We start from the raw sequence: 20,699 nt of genomic DNA, 5'->3' as shown, positions 1-20,699 counted from the left end.
TGTGGTGTCAACCTTATAGGTTGTGGAAGACTAGGGGCAACAACACTTCCGTCTTTATAGTTGTGAGTGGTATGCTTCCTGGTTGCCATAATTTTGCTTTCCATTTTTCTTGCTAACCTGAATGCCTTCTCTAATGAATCAGGTTCCCAAAGGCGAACATCATGTTGGATATTATCCTTTAAAGACCCTATGAACACATCAATCCTATGCTCCTCTGGAATATCTTTTACCCTTATGTTCAATTTTTGGAACTCCTCAATGTGCTCCATTATTGAACCCTTTTGTTTGAGACTTATCAATTGGCTAAAAAAAGTGTTGCTTTTTGTATCTTCATAATGTGCTATCAATTCTTCCGTAAAAATTGCCCAAGTGATAATTTTTTTACGAGAGCAAAGCCATTGATACCATACAAACTGATTTGGTTCCAAATATACAGTTGCCATACGTACCTTTTGTGTGTTTTGCACATTATTGAGATCGAAGAACTGCTCCATCTGTAATATCCATGTGGCGGGATCCTTGCCATCAAACTTCCTCATATCGATTTTTGGAATATGGTGGGTCTTCGATCCAACATTAGCATCTATGGAATCATGATTAACATTGCTTTTGTTCACATCATGAGTTTCCTTTACAACCTTTTCACCATTAGTAAGTATTTCTTGTAGAAAATTTGTCAAATCTGTCTTCAAATCTGCCATGTCTGTCTTCAAATATGTCCTCAAATCTGTCTTCGAATCATCCATCTTAGCTTCCATGCCATTTATCTTAGATTCCACACCATTTATCTTAGATTCCATGCCATTTATCTTAGATTCCACGCCACTTATCTTAGCTTCTGTTAGCTTTTGTGAGCGTGACATTTGTTGCACTTGTTCTTGTAATTTTGATATATCATGTAGCATTTCTTCCTCTTCTTCATGAGTCATGCTAGAGCTTTCAGGTTCCTTACTAGGTGTTTGCATTTTCTTTCCTCGGGGCATCAGTTACCGATAATAATGCTTTACTATGCCCTTTGAATTCCGTTAAACCAAGCTTACACAAAAATTTAAAAAAAAACTACACACCTTTTTTCACTTTATAGAAGCCTGATATTGAATCTGATGTATCTCTGTAATTTCAGATCATCCAGTTCTAAAATTATGACCTGTAGTAGCCTTCTGCGTCCTCTTTCCAATGCCACAAGTCTGACCCAAATTGGATTCTCCAAGGAAGAGTTATGTGAAATCTCCCACAGTGACTTGCTTTTAGACTAGTTCAGTAGAGCGAACTTGTATGATGCACCACGAGTCACTGTTTCAACCTTTGAATCTAAACCAAACATACAAGAAACTACAGTCCGTCCTCTTTCTTTACCTTCTTACGAAATTTCAATCCGATCCCCAGAGAGAAAGTTATGACGATTTTCCCCAGGTCACCTGTTTTGAATGTAATTCAGGAGTCTGCAAAAAGACCAACTTCCTCAGATCATATCTCCGAAAATATCGCGCGAAAAGCTCTGAAATTCGGACCCAAGGTTCAGCGCGATTTCTTCTCAAATGGGTTTTTTTTGCGACTTCTGAAACGTTACAGAAAAAAAAAGTTATAGCGAAAATGCCACGATGACCTGTTTGGAGCAGCGAAACCCTAGAATCCAAAGCTCTGATACCAAATGTTATGAAACCAGCTCAAGAAAAGATAGAAAATATAGATCAACGCCTTAGAATTCAGCCTCTTCGAGGGGGAAACCTCCTTTACATTACATAAATGAACAATTCTTTGATGATACAAATGACAAAACCTCCTTTCTATATATAGGAGTCTAAGGAGTCACAATATAATCCAGCCGACCTAACAATAATAATATAAAGCCACAAAAATAACAATAGAGGGATTCTATGGGGCACAGAAATAACAACATGGGGGTAATAGGGGCACAACAATATAAATAAGGGGTATAACTACAATAGTAATGGGGTAATCACTAGTATTATAGGGACCCAACAAAGACCAAAACCCTTCCAAGACCAAGCGTGGCCTTCTTGATGATGTGCTTCGTTTTTCCAGGTCAAACCCATTCAAATCACTTCCAACAACACAGCTTTGACCCCTAGCTACATAATTTCATCCTCTACTACAGGTATGAAATTTTCAACCCCTACAATTGCTACTACATCCACACATGTGAGTGAAATTTAGCCTTCCAAGGCCTCCCGACAACTTCACTTGGCTTGCTTCCTTGTCTAGGGCTAGTAAGTGCCCTGATAGGCTCCTTTTCTAGCAACTTTGATCCTCTTCCAACAACTTGAGAATTTCAACCTTGCAGCAGTAAACCCTAACCTTCCTTTTTCACACGTATGAGATAGACAAAGAGGAAAATAGCCCAGAAAACTTCTTCCTTCGTCCTTCTCTTCCTTCGCTAGCCTTCTTCCTCTTCTCCTTCGCTTAAATGATGAGAAGTGTGTGTGTCCAAAGGAGGTCGAGTTCCCTCCTTCATATAGTCTTCTAAGGTGCATGAGGCTCCTCAAAATAGGTCAACTTGGTCTTGGAGGGTATTTTGACATTGTTAATTACAAAAGTAATTCTTTTTACAAGTTCCAATGTGCCCGATGGGGTCTTCAAATTATGACAATGACTCTTTTGACTTCTTGACCTATGACAAACCCTAGAATCACCCAATGTGTGCTTGACCTCTAAAATAAAATACCTTGAGCATGAAACTCATGCTTCAAAATAACAACAATAAATTTTCTTTCATTTTACAATATTCAAGAATCAAAAGTACATTTCATATTTATGAAGATCGAACCTAAGTTACACATTTTTCAACACTCGCTCTTAAATAAGGAGGTATTCGTAAATGGTACATGGACATTCTCAATCTAAATATATTTCATTAGAAGAGTTGGATTGGTAACCCATATGTTTAGCATCATAACAATCAGCGTTGTCACATAGCAAGGCCTTGAATAACAACTCTATCTCTCCACAAGATCAGAACACAATGATGGTGAGACCAATGCTTTATAAACACCATCATCATTGTCTCTCAAAGCACATACGCCACTCAGGTGTTCAAAGTGTATGTCCTTCCATGACTCTCCTTATATTGGATATCCAATCCTCAAAGAATATCATTCCTCTACGACTATCGTTATCTTGGATGCCCTACCTCATCCTCGAAGAGTATTGGATGCCAGATGCTTACCCAATCCTCCATTCTTTCTTCCCAAGTGAAGAAAAGAATGATGCACCTATCTCTCCCTCTCAAATAGGGAGGATATATAAACCATACTAATATTGTCTCTCAAATACACAAGCTTGTTATTAGGAAGATATTTTTTCAATATAACAATTTCTTGCTCATTAGCGAAGATATATCGTAGCTACAACACACCATTTTGCACCAGCTTTTGAATGTGGTAACACTTGTTATTTATATTCTTTGTCTTTCCATGAAACATTGGGTCTTCAAACAAACTTATACAACTAGTGTTATCACAATGTATCACTGTAGGGTCCATTGGTCATTCAAACAAGTTGGATAGCAGCTTCCTCAACTAGACAACTTTTATGCTTACTTCAGAGGCTGCAATATATTCAGCCTCAACACTACTCAAAGCAACTGATTCTTGTTTTTTTCTCATTCATGAGACCATGGAGGATCCCAAACTAAAAAATCCTCCTATAGTTCTTCTTCCATCCTGCTCACTGCCTGACCAGTCAGAATCTGTATATCGAATCAAGTGGACATCATTCCTCTTATCATATATCAGGCAATAATGGATTGTTCCTTGCAGATATCTCAGTATATGATTGGATTTTATCCAACAATAATGCTTCGGCTCAACTTGAAATTGATTGAGAACATTTAATGCAAAAAATATCTTTGGCTGAGTATTTACCAAGTACATCAGTGAGCCAATCAATTGTCTACACCTGGTTGGATCCATTGGGCTTGATTCAAAACTTCTTAGCCTCTTTAAGTTTTTGATCATGGGAGTTGTCATATGATTGTAATCCATCATGCCAAACCTCTTCAACATATCGATCACATACTTTCCTTAACCCAGATAAATCTCATCAAGTCCTTGCCAAACTTCTAGTTCCAAATAGTAATGCATCAACCCTAGATCCTTCATGTCGAATTCTCATGCTAGTTGCTTCTTGCACTCTTGGATTCGACCTTCCACACATGTCAAGAGAAGATCATCCACATATAGAAGAATTATAATAGTCCCATTCTTCACAACCTTTATATAGAAATTCAAATCAACATAACTCTTTGTGAATCCCAATCTTTGAAGGTATGCATCCATCCTTGCATACCATGCCCTTGGTGCTTGCTTAAGGCCATATAATTCCTTCTTTAACATGCAAACATAAGCCTCTCTCTATATTTGATTTCAAATCCCAAGGGTTTATCTATATAGACTTCATCAATTGTGTCATCCAAGAATGCAGTCTTGACATCTATTTGATGAATATTCCATCCCATCGATGCTGCCAAAGAGATCAGTGAACATATAGTTGTATACCTTGTTGTGGGAGAAAAATTATCTTCATAATTGATGCCTTCATGTTGAGAGAATCTCCTAACCACAAATCTTACCTTATACTTATAAATACTTCCATCTATCGCATGTTTAATCTTGTAGAGCCATTTTGAATTTACCATGGATTTGTCTTCAGGCCTAGGTATTGATTGATACTCTTTATTCGTGACATCCTTCCATTCTTGATGGTTGACAACCTCTTCAAAGGTGGATGGTTCTTATTTTATTAGCTTCATCATATAGGATGCATACCCCTAGTATCTTTTTGGTTCTTGATTTCTCTTAATGTGCCTTTGGCTGCTTCATGTCCCTCTGCATCTAATAGAGTATATTTCAACCAGTTAGGTCTCTTTCTAGTTTCGGGGATGACCACAATTTGCACGGGTTCACTGGGACCTTCATCTTCATGATTTGATTCTTCTTCCTCCCCGGTACCTTCCTCTTCAAATATAGGAAGTTCTTCATCATCAACGTCCATCGGGAGGTCCTTTGATTTCTTGAATGCAATACTTTCATCAAATATTACATCTCGCCTAACTTCTATTTTGTGTCCTTCCTTTATGTAGATCCCATATGACATTGAAGTATTACTATAGCCAACAAATGTTCCTTTCATGCCTGAAGGATCCAATTTATTTCTCGTATCCTTCGGTATATGAATATAGATAGGACAACCAAAAATTTGGAGATGGTCCACACTTGTTTTCTTCCCAGTGAATGCTTCCTCGAGAGTCATGTTATCTAGTGACCTGTGGAGACTTCAATTTTGAATGTATACAGCAACCTTAGTTGCTTCACTCCACATAAATTTCAATGAATCTTGATCATGTAACATGGATTTTACACTTTCATCAATAGATCGATTCTTTCTTTCTACAACTCCATTTTGTTTGAGATTGTATGGAACTATCATCTCCCTCTTAATCCCAGACTCCTTACAGAAGGCTATGATTTACTTTGAAGTACATTCTCCTCCATTATCAAAACTTAATATCTTGATTCTCCTTTATGTAAGGTTCTCTACTTAAGCTTTGAATTCTTGAAATTTGATGAATACTTCATCCTTGGATTTCATCAAATAAACCCAATATTTCCTTGAATGGTCATCAATAAATGTTACATAATATAGAAGACTTCCAAGGGACTTTGGAGACATGGGAGCACAAACATCACAATGAATGAGATCTAGAATTTCTTTTGACCTTGAAGCACTACTTCGAAATGGTCTCTTGGCATTTTTACCCAATGTACATCCCTTGCATACTTCTTAATGATCCTCCTTGAGTTCAGGGATGCCATTTACCATTACATTAGAGTAGGTAATATTTTGTAGTGAAGGTGACCAAATCTTCTATGCCAAAGTTTACATGGGCTTACTTCAATGTGAACCAAATGTTGAGTGAGGGGAATCAACAATCGGTAGAGTCTTCCTTCATGGATCCCAATCATCTTTGTGTTTTCGATGCTAGATTTTGTATCCCATACTACAACCTTTCTATCTATGAATGGAATTTTATCTTCCTTATCTTATATACATGAAATGGAAACTATATTCTTATGCAAACCTGGAACAAATAATATGTTGTTGAGATGAATATTTCCTCCATTCTCCAACTCTAGTGAGGTTGATCCAATTCCTCTCACATGATAACTCTTCTTATCACCAAGCTCAATGGAGTAAGAAGATTTTCCTCTTGAAAAAGTGTTTAGTTCCTTCTGCTCATGAGTCATATGTCTTGATGCTCCATTGTCAATCACCTAAATATTTTCATCTTCAAATGTGCCAGTAAGTGATGATAATAGTCCTTTGTCCTTTGTAGATGTCTTGGTCATATCTTTCTTGAGAGAAAATAGGAGATCCCATAATTCTTTGATGCCCATATTATGATGACTTGCTACCCCTGTACACTTCTTCAAGAACTTATTCAATGTAGTAGAGATCTTCATCATGCCCTTAGCCAACCTTAGCTCTGATACCATGTTGAGAAATCTAGAGGGCAGTAGTTAGGATGATTTCTCTATTCTTGATAGCTGCTTGTGATGTATTTTTACTTTTTCTTACTTATTGGCTTCTTCTCTTATTATTATGTTTTTTCTTATCATAAAACAACTACCAAAACAAGAAGAACAATAGTACACAAGAACACAGGATGTAGGTTACAAGCTAGGGCCAAAACCTCTCCACTTGAGAGGAAAACCCTACATCTCTTCTCTTCTTATAGATTCTTCAATTGACGAATTCCAAGACCTCTAGACCAAGACCAAAACCCTTCCAAGACCAAGTCTGACCTTATTGATAATGTGCTTCCTTTTTTTAATTCTAACCCAGTCAAATCTCTTCCAACAGCACAACTTCGACCCCCAGCTACAAAATTTCGGCCTCTACTATAGGTCTGAATTTTTCATCCCCTCCAACTGCTACTGCATCCACACATGTGAGCAAAATTTAGCTTTCCAAGGCCTCCTAGCAACTTCATTTGGCTTGCTTCCTTGTCTAGGGCTAGTAGGTGACCTATTAGGCTCCTTTTCCAACAACTTGTGAATTTCAACCTTGAAGCAGTAAACCCTCACCTTCCTTTTTTGTACTTGTGAGACAGATAGAGAGAGAAATAACCCAAAACACTTCTTCATTCACTAGTCTTCTTCTACTTCTCCTTTGTTTAGATGATGATAAGTTTGTGTGTCCAAAGGAGGTCATGTTCCCTCCTTTATATAGGCTTCTAAGGTGGATTAGGCTCCTCAAAATAGGCCGACTTCTTAGCTTCCAGACCAACTTGGTCTTGGAGGGTATTTTGACACTTTTAATTACAAAAACAATTCTTTTTACAAGTTATAATGTGCTCGATGGGGTCTTCAACTTATGACAATGAATCTTTTAACTTCTTGACCTAGGACAAAGCCTAGAAGGACTCAATGGGTGCTTGACCTCTAAAATAAAAGACCTTGAGCATGAAATCCGTGCTTGAAAATAACAATAATATTTTTTCTTTCATTTTACAATATTCAAGAATCAAAAGTACATTTCATATTTATGAAGTTTGAACCACACATTTTTCAACATTTTCAAATATAAAAGCACCACCATTTTTACTAACAATTTCAAGAGGAAGACCAAAGTGAGAAATATATGATCCTATAAGAAGCAAACAAACTATTTCTCCTTAAAATTATTTAATGGAACAATAGTAAGTATAAAAATGTGGCCAACATAAGAGGGTAGGAAAATGGGATTGATGAAGTAAAGTCCCCATTTAACAGAAGGAAAACATATTGTCATAGGATCTACTGGCATGGTTGAAAATGTATGCTTGCCTCCTAATTATTTGTAGTAGTCACAAGTCTTGACAAATGTATAACCATCATGGAATGTGGTAGGTCAATAAAATCCATTAAGCAAGCATAAAATTAAAAAAAAAAAAACAATAAAATCCATGAGGCAAAAAGTTGTTTACAATGGAATTAGTAGTAAAATGTCCACTAGCATGGAAATGCAAATGAACACTCTCATGCAATTGCTAGAGGATAAATTGGGCTTAATATTTTGCAACATAGGTCCAGAGTAATATGCCATTAACATGCATGTGGAAGAAGCAATTATTCAACAAGACATACCTCTTTCTTTCTAGCCTTAACATTCTACTTCATTGGTTTGGAAATTAGAGGGATATTATCGATTCCTTAAATAAAATAAAATAACATTATACCATGGATCAACATTTACATCAAAATCAGTATGAGCATTTTCAAGCTAAAAAATGATAAGCAACAAATCCTCAACTCATTCTAGCAAAAGAGCTAAGTCAATATCTTTAAAATCCTTAACACTCATGATTTCAAAGTCAACCTCTTAAATTTTAGGTGGATAATTCACCATTTTTCTCTATAGAAATGTTTGGGACATGTACTTAATGGTAGGAAGAGGGACCTTGATAATTGTGCATTTCTAAGAACGAAATGTCTAAACTTTTCCAATCCAATGAGAAGGAATAAGGCATGCTTTTCAATTAAGTGATATTTAACCTTATTTTCATTTTAAATTACTCTTAAAAGTTACAAGTCTATCAAAACTTTTAGCCTCTAGTTTTTTTTCCAAAGGGAAAAAACCCATAATTTTATTTCATGGAAACAAAATTACATTTTGCATATGCTAAAAGAATTCAGTATGAGTAGCTATACAACTCAGAAATATATAGAAAAAAACTAAGAAAGTTATTAAATAGGCATTACAATGGGGAAATTTAAGTGATATAAAAATCACATATCTTCCCTTTTTTTTCCTTTCTTCTTCTAGATCATTTGTTGGCCACTTGCAGAATAATCCATTGAGACCATTACCAAGTCTTGCACAAGAGAATTTGATGGAAGTTCTTTTTCTAATTCAAAACTTTCCAAAGTGTGACCTCTTTTTGTTCTTGCATTCCCGTCCTCTTTGTGGGCCACAATTTCCTGTGTATCTAGTTCTGATGAAAATGGTGCCAAGGAGGTGTTTCCTAAACATTTATCCTTTTTGGCCTAGGGAACAAATTAATCATTCTTTTGTCTAGGGCCATTATGTGTTTTATTAATGTCAAGGGGCTAAAGTACCTTTTATGTGGAGATGTACTTGGTATTTTAATTACTGAAATCACATGTGTAATAAAGTGACTTTATGTCTAAAGTACTAAGTTCACTTTTTTATTATTAAAGTGACTTTTAAAAAGTCACTTTATGAGAGAAAAAGTGACCCTCGTACTAAAACATTAAAAGGTCCTATGAAGTCTTTTTAAAATAAGGGGACCACATGTATGAGGGGTCAAGTGGGGAATTGATCCTAGCCATTGATCTAATGGCTTGAGATTAAATCTCAGCCATTAGATATTAGGGATATGGTTCCTATCTTATGGAGAAGACAAAGGGGAGGGAAAAGGAGAGTGAGGCTCATTCATTATCTCATTTGCATTTGAGAGAAGGAGAGCTTGGGAAGGAGAGAAGATATTTACAAAAGGAGCAAGTTATCTCACTAAAAATGGAAGTCACCTCCAGACTTGTGTTTCCTAATAGAAAGGCCAAGCACCGAAAATTTAGGAGTAACAACTCAAAAATTTATGGAGCGAAAATCTATGAATGCATCTTGAAAATTTTGGGAACATAAATCTAAGAGGGGAGCCCAAAAATTTAGGAGGAAAAAATTACGGAGAAGTTAAGGCTGAGTTAGCAGAGGTTTTCAGGGATGAAGCTAGGTTGGAGTTTATGCTAGTTATCTAACTGAGTTAGGTAGAGTTTTGTGGTGATTTCAAGGTTGAGAATAGGCTGAAAATTTTGGGTAAGCAGGCCCAGAAAACACTAGGTTTCCAACAAGTTCTTCAAGGCCCTATCAATATTATATTTAAGGTGTTTTGGGTGAGTGTTGAGGGTGTATTCTTCAGCTCAAAAAAAACATGTTTCCAAGCAAAGTATTGACTGTCGTATGACCCTATTTACTATGCATTAAGATCTTACATGAAGTCCAAATTCATTGCTTGAGGAGAGTTGACTGTGTGAGAAGAAATATCAGTTCAAAGCTGAGTGAAATGAGGAATTCATAGGCATTCCTAAAGGGAAGAGATAAGTTAATCTTTCCCCTATTGTACTAATTTCCTTTAGAAGCCAATAAAATCCTCTCATTGAAGGTTGGTTTTCCCCAAGAGGCGGTGGGGTTTCTCCAGGGTCAATTTGACCAAAAATCATTGTGTCTAATTGCATGTGTGCATGTAATTTGTCTTTTTTATTAGTTGTGCTAATTAAATGGTAGAATAGTCCTAATGTTTTATGTAGATGCAATTATCAGTCTTGTATTTCATGATTTTTTTGGGCATTAAACCATGCAAACATAAAACTAGGTTGGGCTACAATCTATACACAAAATTTCAACATGGTATCAAAGCCAAAGAGGGGTCAGACCTGGAATTTTATCATAGTTGATACAAAGTCTAGAAAGCAATAATTTTGTCTTCTCAGTGAACATAAGACTTGAAATCTCATTCAGAAACTCAGAGACTTGTTGGTTATGAGGGAGGAAGGTTCCTATTTCACATATTTCTCCATTTTTTGGTTGCGAAGGTCATGGCAACAGGGTTGAGGGTAGAGAAAAGATTGATCGGGGCTGATAATTTTGGCCCTTTGAAAGAGAGATTGACACTTTTGTTTGAGGAGTTAGAGGTATGGGACATTGTGGAGAGTCTTGTACAACTTCCTATAGAGCATGTTCAGATGAATGCGTTCAACAAGAATAATGTAAAAGAAAATAGGATCATCCTTGATGCCAGCAAAGATCATATATTCCCTCATGTGACAGGAATGAATTTTTCCTATGATATGTGGGAGTCTCTTGTAATATTACACCAGAGTTCTAATGGGAACAGGAAGATGGTGTTGAGGAAAAAGCTAAGAAACACCAAGATGACCAAGACCTACAGTGTGACCTCATACCTCACCGGGATCTCATAGGTGAAGGATGAGTTGGCTTCCATGGGAGAGGCTATCCCAAAGGACCAGTTGGTTATGATTTCTTTAGATGGTTTCACTGAGAAATGTGATGGATTCATACATGGTATTTGTGCCAGAGATCACTTTCCATACTCAAGGATGATGTGGGATGATTTCATCCAAGAGGAGACCAGGAGGAGTGTCAAAGCGGGCAGCAAGAGTGGTGGGGGAGTAGAGGAGAGTTTTTCTCTAGTGGCGAAGGGAAAGAATAAGAAGGCCAAGAAGGGTTCTTATAGTGGAGAAAACCAGGAGAAGGGGAAGAAGGCGAAGGAGAAGGACATGAGAAAATTGAAATGCTTTGCTTGTGGGAAGATGGGTTAGTATGTGTTGATGCCCCGAAAATCGTTGTATCAACATTGGGGGATAACCACCCGGTCCGAACCTTAATACAGCTCATTTTCCGTTTGGAATGGTGGCTCCGACTGGGGATAATGGGACCAGTTTCCCAGAAATGAATAAAAGGGGTGGATTAATGATTGATTATCTAATCTAATGATAGGTAAATAACTTAATCTATCAGCAAAAATAAAAGAACTACTACTAATCCCAGGAACTATTGTACTTTGAAATGTAGCACTTGATGATCTATGTCTATTGACAGGCATATAGATGACTCTATCTAATAAACATGGACATTCATTCATTCAAGGATTACTTTGTTTAAATAGTTAAACAAAGTGATTAACACAATATTGCTACACTTATCATTTATATCATCAATACATATACGATCAAAAGAAAAGCATACTGTAAACATCCAATAGTGGAAAGAATAAAGAATGTTGTTAAAACACATACATATATCCGATAATAGCAAAAGCGATCAAATGACAATTCATATAAAAAGAATGAATTCAGACATAGATAATAGTACCATATGAGCTGCTAATCACTCCCAATATCAATCGCTATTTGAGATTCTTCTTCCGACTCAGAAATACTTTCAAACAAAGACAGTAGTGCACATTCGCATAAAATCTTCTTTGTCGAAATCAAAATAATTGGTCCAATTTTATAAAAGAATATGCCTAAAGTACAGTAGTGCAACTTCAGGCTTTAAGTCATGTACAAAACTTACGACCCTTTCCAAATACAATGAAAGGGTCTATAAATACTTAATTAAGCTAACTACCTATGAAACTGAAATCCTACTTAATTGGTATCAATTGATCTTGAATATCTCCTTCACAGCAATCTGGCAGTCGGCGGCATGAATCATCATTTAGGTTGTTTGCCTTTAAACCTGAGCTGACATATCGCAAGCATTGGCTCCACTTCGGGTGGTCTGTTGAGGCGAGAATTGAGTTGGGCAGCATAGGTGGCATCCTGAATATTGGGAATGATATACTCGATTGCATTTGTAAGGCATTTGAGGGCGGCTCTCTGGCTGTGTGATTTGACTAAGAAGAACCAATAGGTGTCCCATGTCAAACTGTTAATTCCTGTAATTAATCTCCCATTTTTCTCTAGTTCCGGATAACATGACTGCTCCAATGTTTTAGCCGCTATCAACTTTCCTGGAGTACATTGAGAAATCATGTTAGACAAATAGAGAGTATTATTAACCAATTCAACCAAATTACTTGTGGTTGATTTGCATCTTGAAATTGCTCTCTCTGCTTTCATTAACTGGGACTGCCATTCTGTAAATAATATCTCCTTATGTGATTCTAAAATCTTTGGTAAATTAGCTGCCTGTCGCTGATCGGTATCTTGCCACTCAAGAAAATTAGTTAATGTTTCATCGGCTTGATCCAAGTATGTTTTAGCTTTTTCTGACTTTTCACTTGTTGATGTCGTCAAATCGCATAACGGTTCCGCCTAGGCGATTTGTTGACATAAAAGCTTTATCTGTGTTATCAATGCCTTGTTTATCTGTAATGCCTCTACTTTGAATTTAGCTATCTGTGGAAGATTCTTTGTTTTCTCTAGCTGGGCTGATAGTTGAGCAAGCTGCTCATCTTTTGACTTCAGCATTTGTTCATTCGCTGATTTTAGTTGTGTCAATGCCTCAGACAGCTCTTTTTGCTTTTGAACTGCGCTGTAATCAATCCTCTGTTTCTCTTCCTGCAATTGTTTAGTCAATTGATTATTTATTTGTTGTTGTGTTAACAATTGCCGTTCTGCCTGCTCCGCCTTCTGCTGTGCCTCTGATAGTTGTGCTTGCAGTGAAAAGATCTCCTGGTCTTTTGTTTTTAATAAAATACTCACCTCTGATGCCTTGTCTATTGTTGCTACCGAATAGGCTCCAGCATATTGTGATAGTTTTGTTAGGTCATCAGAGGGGTCAAATTCCTCTTTCCAAACCACGTTGCCCGTCACTGTTTGTTCTGGGAATAGGGAAGGTTGATCAGTCCTTCTCCTCTTCCTTTGTCGTTTTACCACAGCTTTGTGTCTTGGGCTATAGAAGACATCTAAGGGAGGAATTTCTTCTATTTGCAAAATAATCTGATCGAAGGGATCCTTTGGGATTATCTCTACTTCTTTCGAACTGGGTAGGCCGCTGGTTCCACTTGGAACCTGTTTTGAAGTTGTCTCCTGTGTATCAGCTGCTTTTGATGTCTCGGTATCTTTAGAGCACTCAAGATTACTGATAATTGAGTTGAATTGCTGCCATTCCTTGAGCAATTTCGGGTCAATTTGAGTATCTACATTCACCTCTATGCTGCTTTGTTCCTGCTCTTTCGTCTGGGTTTCCTCTTGTCTTTTCATATGCACTTCCTCCTGTTCTTTTGATGTAACAGGAGGTTCCTTAATAAGTCGTTGTTCAGGCTCGCTTGATTCTGTTGTTGGGGTTGTTGCTAACAGATCTAGAGGGAGAGTTTGCAACCTCTGTTCTCTAAGTCTGTTGAATTCAACTAACCCATCATCTTTGTATTCCATTCTGGCCAGCGACTTAACTTGGGACATCGACTTGGCTAAGGAGAACATGTCATCAAACTTATCTTCTTTATGATCAAACTTTGTCAATTTGGCCTGTTCGAGTGCATTATAGGCGACTTTGTTTGGATCAAATCGCCTATTAGGGAGAGTTGCTAGAGTTAATGACTTCATCTTTTCAGATTCTTTCTCTGCATGTTTGAAATCATGCAAAGTGTAGACACCACATCTCAGAGGAAAAGAGGGCCAGACCTGCTTCTTATTTTTCTTTAGAGTTTGTGTAACTCCTTCGGAGATAATTTGATAGGCTATCTCCCTTGCCAGTAGTTTATCAGGTATGTACAAAGGAAGGACATGAGGTTTGTTTTGGCTGCCGAAAATTCTTATAAAAGTAAATTTTTCCTCTCCGAACCATCTTCCTATTGATGTCAAATCAATCCCTGCTTGGTAGGAAATCTTGGGAGCAGGTTTATCAAAAATAGAGTAATGAATGGGTAACATAAAGCCATTGCAGACTTGGTATAAATGGTGCTTATAGTAAGTTTTCCACAATTTCTGATGGTATATGTGAATGTGCATGGGGTCTTGTGAAGTCCACCTCCAGCCGAGCATGGGAAATTCAGAATTAAAACACAGGGTGTCTAGTATATAAGCACTGTAGTAGAATGGGGGAATAAGCCTTTCAGTGATGCAGGTTTTGCTTCTAAAATCAAGAACTGTTGTTGCTAGCTTATCTGACAGTATAGTTGCCCAATCCATTATTTCACTATTACACGCCGCTTCCATCAAGGGAACCATTTCTATAGTGAAATTAATGGAATCGTGCAACCCCCACAATCTACACATCATTATCCCAGCATAACAATAAGGAGAACATAGAGAATCAACAGAGTACTTACCCGAAGATTCATGCTTGTGTTTTGCCAGATTTTGTCTCCAATCCCGAATGGGTTCGGATTCAATTTCATTCTCATTTCAAAATTTATCCAGAAATGCCTTGTTGTACTTCTTCTCTGGCACAGGTATATGATACATTTTCCTCAAATCATTAGACTGAAATGAACCGAAGATTCTCCCATCTCTGGTGCAGAAGGTTCTGTCTGTGATTGGGATTTCCTCAATTGCCCACCTCACTACATCCGTATATGGGAGAATTTGTTCCCGAGCTGCTATTCGATGAAGGAAAGAGTCGGCTAAGTCCTTTAGAGTAGCATCAGATTTTTGATTGGTATCTATTGTGGCTTGTACTGCTGTCACCTCGGGTTCTTCGGCCTCAATCAAATTATAGGTACTTTGCCAAGTAGTTTTTCCGAGTCCTAGACATGTAGTATCGGATATCAATCCTTTTCTTTTAGTTCCTGGATCAGCGATGAGTTGTCCTGTGGCTGGCGAAGCGAAAGCGATTGCAGTTTTCTTAGACTTCTTCCCCATTCTGCTTGAATCTATTACTTCGGAAGAGTTCTGCACAGGAGTGAAAATGAACGTAATACAGAGAATTGGTAGCGCAAACCAAATATGAGTGAGATATATTGATCAATGCACGATGAAGGATTAACTTAAAGTGGCCGCGGATACAATCTGTGAAAAGATTTTTAGGCTTACTATTTCATTAAATGGCCATTAAAACCTGCCAATCCTTTAAATGCCCATCATATCGTTTATTGGCCAAATGATTTGTTTAAGCATGCCTTGGATGTTTTGGCGGTTGAGCGCAGGTGAATCACTGTTTGGAAGATAAGGCTTTTAATACGAATTAATCGTAATATCCCTGCTTTAACAATTCTTTGAAATTCGTACTTTTGGCTTTATCGCAATCGGGCGTCGGGGGAAAACTTAAATCGTTATATTGGTTCCTTTTGGAATCCCCGAATGCCGATAGCGATATCGCATCGCATCGGGAGTATTAACTGAGCATTTTGAAAAGTATGCATGGTACATCCCCGATCGCCGATAGCGATATCGCATCGCATCGGAGCGAAAGGGACTTTATTGCATCACATCGGAGTGAAAGAGACTTTATCGCATCGCATCGGAGTGAAAGGAAATTTTGTTATGCTAACTTATTATTGCCGATATCCGATAGCGTATTGCGTGTTGTCGCGTCGGAGAAAACCAATGGATATTTAAGTTATGCCTCCTTTGTCATTGCGACATCCGATCTTGCGATTGCTTTATCGCAATGATAAAAGATTAATCATTTATATATTATAAGACCAAATAATTGGTTTATCAAAAAGGTTTTGTAATGTTTTCATTTTGTTTTCGGACCTTTTTGAATAATACAAAGTTGATACCATTTAAAATAAAAAGGGACCCATTTCATATTATAGTTTTGAGAACAATAATGATATGAAATGGGGGGTTGTTGTAGAGCACAACAATTGGCGATTCGCTGGAAGAAACATTTATCTCTGAAAAGTACGGAAATACTTAAACTTTTTCAAAATAGAAATCTCATCAAAGGGGAAAATTCTAATATAACTAGGTATATATGCATTCCAAATAAAATGAAACTATCTTTGCTGATTTCCTCTCTTGTTCAAAATTAGATACATTCTAAGTTTTAAATTTGCCTCTATTGGTTGATAATGATAAAACAGAAAACCTTTCCAAATCAGTTTTTAGAATTGACTCCTTTGTCATAGGTAGAGCCTCTGCTGCCAGCAAACGTTCATAGTTTCGACAGAAATACCTTTTAACCATGTTATTTTCCATTGTCCCATTCATTTCAGAGTATGATTAACAAAATGAATTCAAAACATGCTTTTCACATTTTGCATTTCTTTTCTACTTTTCTGTTATTTTGTAAGATAAAAGGCCATTGCCCTGGTTTGGTGACCAACTGAGTGACAATGCCATTCACTGGTAGTAATTTAACCGAACAAACTGGCTCGTGATGAGACCCCTTGTCTTATAATTCTAAGCCATTACCCTGTTTTGGTATGCAATATTGGTAATGTCGGTTAAACTATTTCCCTATGATCATGGTAAGCAGGCTTGTAATAAGACCTCTTATCCTTTATATCAAATATTTTAGAATTACACTCTGAGTAATCATAAGCTTTGGTGAGTGGGATGGACAATTTTCTCCTTAAGAGTAAATGGATGACAAGGTAAGAGTTAAAGATGTTGAAGTTGGATTAGTTCCTATTTTGATATTGATAACCTTTTTGTGACCAATTTGAAAACATAAAATGATTTACAATATTTCTAAACTTTGAGAAGCGTTCACAAAAATTGAAGTGTGGTTTCAGAATGCAATTATACCTAGTTTCCTAGAAATTATCCCTTTTGTTTAAGACTTCTATTATTTTAAAAGTAAATATCAACACTACTTGTTTTGAACAACTTTTAAGTACAGCAAAGGTCAATGGAAGATACTTCACAACTTTATTTTCTAATGGTCCTACAAACTACAAAATTCTATTAAAAAGGAGAAGGGGTTACCTCCTCAATTGAAGAATTTTTTTAAGATAAGGCCATTAACAGGGAGAGAATCTCTCAAACCTGATAAATCTTGTAATATGAAGGTCGAATGGCCTATCTTCTCACAGATCTGAAATGGCCCAAGCCACATTTTCTGGAACTTGGTGTGTTTTCCCTTGTCTTCATGGGCTTTGTCCCATTTCAGAACTAAATCACCAACTTGAAATTGTTTTGAACCGGATGAGACTGAATCAAAGGATGACTTGATGATTTGCTGATGTTTTGCATGAATAACCTTGGCTTTTTCTCTTTCCTCTTCTAATTTTAGAATTTGGTCATGTCTAAGTTGAATAGAAGAAGAAGGGCTTTCCTCAATAAACTGAACTAGGGCTAGAGAAGGAAGGACAAGATTTGTTGGTAGCACTGCTTCTTTTCCATACACAAGATTAAACGGGGAAGAACCTATGGAAGCCTTCTGCGTTATCCTATCAGCCCATAGTGCAAATATTAAGGATTTGTGCCATTTTTTATGATTCTGTTCGATAGTTCGCTTAATAATTTTAATCAGATTTTTATTTGTAGACTCTGCTAAACCATTACCCTGGGGATAGTAATTAGCAGAATATTTCAATTTAAATCCTCTTTTAATAGCGAAATCAAACATAGCATTGCCTGAGAAGTAAGATGCATTATCAAAAACAAGAGCATTTGGGACACCAAACCTAGTAATGATGAATTGATCTATGAATTCAATAATTGCCTCAGAATTTGTTGTCTTTAAAGGGATTGCTTCAACCCACTTAGTAAAATAATCAGTAGCGGTAAGGATATACTTATGTTGTTTGGAAGAATGTGGAGTAATTTCTCCAATGATGTCCAATCCCCATTTCTCAAATGGTTGTTCAATGTTGACTGGTTACAAAGGGAAAGCTGGTTTTCTTTGTCTTCCACTAGAAGTTTGACAATTTTGGCATTTCCTTACATATTCATGAGCATCTCTAAACAGAGTGGGCCAATAATATCCAGCATGAATGATTTTGTGGGCTGTTGTATCAGCTCCAAAATGTCCTCCTGCTAGTCCATCATGTAATTCCTGCAAAACCTTTTGTGCTTCAGGTTTTTCTAGGCATCTTAATAATATTGAATCATAGTTTTGCCTAAAAAGCACATCATCAATAATTGTGAAATTTTTTGCTTTTAATCTAATGGCCCTTTTGTTTTTGTAAGACAGGTTAGGAGGTGCATATCCATTTTTCAAATAAAAGATTAAGTCAGCATATTGTGATTCAGAATCAGTAATACTTATCTGGTTGATCTCTTCGGTTTGATCTGTATCACCTGATTCTTGAATGTGGGATGCTCCTGCCAATAACCTGCAAAAAACTTGGCCTCTAACAATCTTTGCTGGTTTAATTTCTAAGTCATATTCTTGAAGTGTTGTAACCCAATTTGCCCTTTTTTCACCTAATTCCCTTTGGATTAATAGTTGCCTTACTGCAGGGAAAGGAACTATAACTTTTGTATGGGCTTTTAAAAGGAAGGGTCTGTAATGTTTGACAGCTTTATATACAGCAAAGGCTTGTTTTTCTACTTCGGAGTAATTCAATTCAGCACCCTGAAGATTTGAACTATAGAATGAAATGGGTGCTTCCAAATTGTGATTTTTAATCTTTTGTGAGTACCGCTGCATAAGACAAATCGGATGCGATAGTATACAATGTGAAATGATTAGAAAAATTAGGAGTGTTTAAAGTGGGGGCATTGATTATTGATTGCTTGATTAAATCAAACGCTTCCTTTTCTGTTGATCCCCATCTAAAGACTGAATTTTTCTTAATCATAGTTTGAAGTGGCAAAATGATTTGAGAAAAGTCTGGAACGAATCTTTTGACAAAATTGATTTGGCCTAAAAATGACTGCATGGATTTTTTATTATGATAGAAAGGGATTTCAGAGATTTCTTTGATCCTGTCGGGATCAATATAAATGCCATCTTTAGAAACAATAAAGCCTAAGGGCTTTCCTTGGTCAGGAGCGAAGAAGGATTTTTTAGGGTTAAGTGAAATATCGTACCTTTTGCAACGTTGAAAGATTTGATTTAAATCATGCAAATGATTGGATTTTTCTTTAGAAAACACAGTAATATCGTCTAAGTAGACGACTATTGTTTTGTTAATCAACCCTTTAAAAGCTATATCCATCGCTCTTTGGAACGTGGCTCCTGCATTAATAAGTCCGAAAGGCATTTTCTGATACGCATATGTTCCCCATTTTGTTCTTAATGTGGTTTTGAGTCGATCATCAGGATGGACCAAAACTTGGTTATATCCTGAAAAACCGTGTAAAAAGGACATCAACTCAGAGCCTGCCACTGATTGGAGTATCTGCTCCATAGTAGGTAATGGGAAATTATCTTTTAGGCTCGCCTTATTCAAATTTCTGAAATCTATACAAATCCTGATGTCGCCATTTTTCTTTCTGACTGGCACCATATTGGAGACCCAGTTTGAGTGCCGAACGGAAAAAATAATCTTAGCTTTCAAGAGTTTATTGAGTTCCGATTTTATTTGACTCTCTAAGTTCGGATGTATTTTTCTCAACTTCTGTTGAATTGGTTTTTGTTCGGGAAGCATTGGAATGGTATGCTAGATGATGGATGTATCATATGTCTTTAAATCGTCATATTTCCAAGAAAAAACATGTTTATTTTTCCGTAACAGTCTAATGAATGCTTCCTTCTCTTCCACGGAAAGTCCTAATCCTAAATTAATGTTTTGAGGAGTTTGCTCAGTGCCAAGGTTTATCAATTCAAACCTTAAGGTAGAACTTTGGAGCTTTGTATTGGTCACAGGTTTAAACCTGTCTTTAATATCATAAAGATCCTCAAGCTTCACTACAGGCTTTGGGATTGAATTTTCCTCGTGTTTACCTCACATTTGAAGGTCATGCTCGTTTTCCTCAATGATTTGATCATCATAGGACTTTTTGGAAGTTAAAAACTGTAAAATTTCTTCATCGTGGTTGAATACTCTCCAATTAGTGACATTGTCAGGAATCGATGGCCTAAAAAGTAATTCTACTAAAAATCTATCTGGGCTATAATCTTCGGAAGGTAGGAGCTTGGAAGCAACATTGGCTAGCAGGTCGGCTGCTGAATTTTGAGACCTGGGAATGGAAGAAATATTGAATGCTGAAAAGTGGGAGGTGAGTTCCTGTACCAGTGACTGATAATGTTTGAGATGGCTAGAAAGACAATGAATTGTATTCCTTACCTGTTTAATAATAATTTCAGAATCCCCAAACACTTTCAAATATTGGACCTTGAGGCCAATCGCTTTATATAGTCCTTGGACT

Source organism: Pinus tabuliformis, chromosome 1_2 (assembly GCF_031772625.1).
Source record: "Pinus tabuliformis cultivar Carrire ecotype Pingquan chromosome 1_2, CPIR1, whole genome shotgun sequence".
In the NCBI taxonomy this organism is placed as follows: domain Eukaryota; kingdom Viridiplantae; phylum Streptophyta; class Pinopsida; order Pinales; family Pinaceae; genus Pinus; species Pinus tabuliformis.
The sequence above is the reverse complement of the archived record's forward strand: the minus strand, read 5'-3'. Positions refer to the sequence as shown.